At 42.6% G+C, this 3,506-nt stretch overlaps 1 long non-coding RNA gene across 1 annotated transcript; it reads left to right on the forward strand.

Annotated features, from left to right (window-relative positions):
- Nucleotides 1-20: 20 nt before the first annotated feature.
- Nucleotides 21-3,233, forward strand: LOC119295026. The gene is made up of 3 exons (XR_005143668.1): nucleotides 21-2,426; nucleotides 2,683-2,783; nucleotides 2,909-3,233. It is a non-coding gene; the product is annotated as an uncharacterized LOC119295026 (long non-coding RNA).
- Nucleotides 3,234-3,506: the final 273 nt, after the last annotated feature.

The following is a 3,506-nucleotide window of genomic DNA, read 5'->3' on the forward strand; positions in this document are numbered from 1 at the left end:
GGGGGTGGCGGTCCCCCCAGCCAGGTACGTGCGAGGCTGAGAGCAACCACCCGATCTGCCCTGAGGCGCCATTAGAGCACTAGCTGTTCTGTACTTCTGTCTCCACGAAGAAGTTATCTCCTTTAGCAAATTGGGCTTGGGCCTCTCTGTTCTTTCACTTCTCATCCAGTTGAAAATAAGTTACTTTGAGCTCCTTCTTCATCTAGAATAATGCTTAGGCTCTCGGTATGATAATCGCTACGTTAATTCGCTTGGCACACCAATTTTGGCGCAGAACAGCCAGCGTGCCTGCTCTGCATCGAAATTCAGAAATAAGCACTAATGCAACAGTAGGGCTAGTTTGCAACTTGTGCAGCACAGAATTGAAAAGCAGTCAGCCGTTCACCTAGGCTGCATCGCTGTTTCCACGAAATTGGGCCTTTCTCATATTTCCTTTTGCAGTTTGCTTCAGAAAAACAGCACTTGTGTGTTATGTCATGTCGACCTCTTACAATCACGTGAGCTCAATCCCTGACCATGAGATGTGTAACCACGGCGTGTAGTTGCTTTAGTGCTTTACTGAACCTTCTACACACCACCATGGCATGAAGCGCCATGGTTTAGTAATTAGGTGTTTGTTCCCTAAAAAAGTAATTAGCTTTTTGTAGCCTTGATTGTAAAAAAGGTGTTTGTTGCTTGCGGAGATAGAAAACAGTGGCTGAACCTAACAAACTAATATCTCTGAAAAAAGGCGTTTGTTGCTTGCGCAGATAGAAAACAGTTATCTATATTTTCGGGTATCCTACTTTGGTCTTAATATGCTTATATTGGTGAATGTAGTTGTTGTGTCGTAGAACTTTAACTTTATCTTTGTGCAATCAGAAATCGTAGTTTGCCCTTCGCCACCTCACGCCGCTGCAATTGGATTGATCGCCCTTGTGATTTCCCTTGCTATGGTCGCCTAATAGAGAGAGATTCAAGGGCCATCCCAGTTTGGACAATCAAATGTGTTCACAAATGACATCCACATTGGTCGTACTAGGTCCTAATGGCGATGCCACTGATTTTAGTATGTTGGTTGAGATTCAAGTTGATCTGTGCTAGTTCTAGGCTAACCAAAATTTATGTTCATTTATGAAAAAGTATCTGTCTGATATAGACGTGATTACTGTGTAGAAAAGTACCACTGTTTCTTGTCCAGTGCACTATTTCTCTGTTTACCTACTGTTAGTGCCGACCAACATTTTCATCTTTACTTTTCAGTCATACTCATGCGTGTTCCGTTCATGTGCATGTGTTTACTATGTGGTGACTGACAGGGAGCGTACCGTTGGTTACCAATCACTGCACAATAGTCCAAATTTTTTCCGCTTAATGTTCATTGCCCAACACGCTAGAGCGCACGCTGAGCCTTGTTTTTCCTACCACTTACTACTGCAGTGCTGCAGGAACCAAGCTAAGCTCCAGCACAACCTCATGTACCACATGTACATGTAGGCCAAAAGAATTCTAAAAGAGGGTCTTGGGGTTTCGTTACCATTTATTTGGTGTGTGCCGTTTGGGTTTGTATCTTGGTTCTTGGTTTTATAGACCATGCGTGGTTGTGTGTGTCTTATTCTTCGGGTTTTGGTTTTTGGTTTTGGGGGGTTCGATACATTCTGCATCAACATACACTGCTAGCTGCCCATGGAGATCAGAACTAATGAATAAACAAATCCTGGTTGTTTTTTCATTTAGGATGCTTATGCCGTCGAGATCAATGAGCATGGAATAGCAGCACGAGACAGAGGCGCATTTGATTGGGAACTTATTCCGGTGTGTGCATTATTTGAGGGCCCAAAAACTCCCTTGTTCTGTATGAAATATTGTCTCATAGGTACCAATTTCAAACATATATTATCGACCAGGTTGACATTCCTTCTGGTAGAGGCAGACCACCAGTTTTTGTTGCAAGGATGAAAGTCTTGCAAAGGTAGTCCTGCAATATAGTGCTCCCTTTAAACATTGTAGCATAATTAATATGCAGCCAGAGTCTAGTATGATAGCACAATCTTGAGTAAAGCATTTGAATTTAAGCTAGTAGATATTGATCTTTGTGATTGAAGTGTGTCTGTTTAATACCTCTAAAATCAATAATTGATACTTCTTAGTGCAGCATTGTAGCTTTATTTTTACACGATCAGATTACCTTTGGTACAGTGGTAAATTTATCATCTCAAGAGTGTACTGAAGCTATATTACTTTGTAGCTTGAATTTTAGGCTTTCTCCATGGTTACTATAAGTTATGTAAAGCAATGTTTACCTAGAAGTGCAACTGTAGTGCCATTCTTATCTTTTAATGTACAACGACGGTGTCGCTGCACTTGTGCTAGTCAGTGTGGAGAAAGCTAAGAACCTTGGTCTTCAAGTTCTTGCAAGGACCAGAGGGTATGCTGATGTTGCTCGGGTAAATCTTACATGCCTCGTCATTAATCAATGTTAGTGAAACAAATGTCACTTGAGAAATCTCAGCCCATTGTTCTTGTTAATGAATACTGTTACCAACATTATCCTTTCCTGTGTCTCAAAACTGTCAACCTGACTCATATAATGATCTTTTTCTTTAGGATTCATGTTTTTTTCCTTTTTCTTGTTATTATGCATCACTATGAGTTCATTGTATTAAGATTCCTTACAACTTCAAGCACCTGGGCTATTTACAGAAGTAGGGGACTCGGCCTTCTTCACATCGCGACAGTGTCTTACTTTGATTTGTTCGTGTAACAAGGAGGGGACCCGGCCTTCTTCACGTCTCGTGCAACAAGTAAGGACCAGCCTCCGGTTGTTACCATTGATTCATGTGCATGTGCTAAAAAGAAAGCAAATACCCTACTGGATTTGAATGCTGACGCGTACTAACAAGTTTTCACTTTCCCGACGTGGCTGCAGGGGTGATCAACGCTGACTATCGCAGCCCAGTGGCGTCGTGCTCTTTAAGCACTCGGACGTGGACTTCGTCGTGAAGCCCGGCGACCGCGTCGCATGGATGATCGTCCATGTGATCGCGACGCTGGAGATCGCCGAGGTGGAGGACCTCGATACCATCGTTCAGGGTGAGGGAGGATTCGGGTCCGCCAGCGTCTGAACTCCGAGCCTTGGTAGATACATGTAGAGAAGTGGTCTATTTAGGCTGGTGGTGGAACACTAGGGAGGATACCCACCTTTGGTTGTGTGTGTTTAATTTATTTTGCATTGGACGTGTATCTGATTTCTATCTATAAATAATGGATCTAATTTTTATTTTTTTAATTTCTAATTTGTTAGTAGTAGCGTGGGGCAAAAACTACACGCTACTAGTATTTAGCATAGTAGTAGCGCCTAGTATTCTAGACGCGTTACTACTATTTTGTTAGTAGTAGCGCGGTTTTAAATAGTAGTAGCGCGGATGCCACCCGCGCTACTACTAACTTTTAGCTGTAGCGCGATATTAGTAGCGCGGTGACCTGCGCTACTACTAACAAAAAACCCGCGCTGCTAGTAGCCTTTT

The sequence above is a fragment of the Triticum dicoccoides genome, chromosome 4B, assembly GCF_002162155.2.
Source record: "Triticum dicoccoides isolate Atlit2015 ecotype Zavitan chromosome 4B, WEW_v2.0, whole genome shotgun sequence".
Lineage (NCBI taxonomy): Eukaryota > Viridiplantae > Streptophyta > Magnoliopsida > Poales > Poaceae > Triticum > Triticum dicoccoides.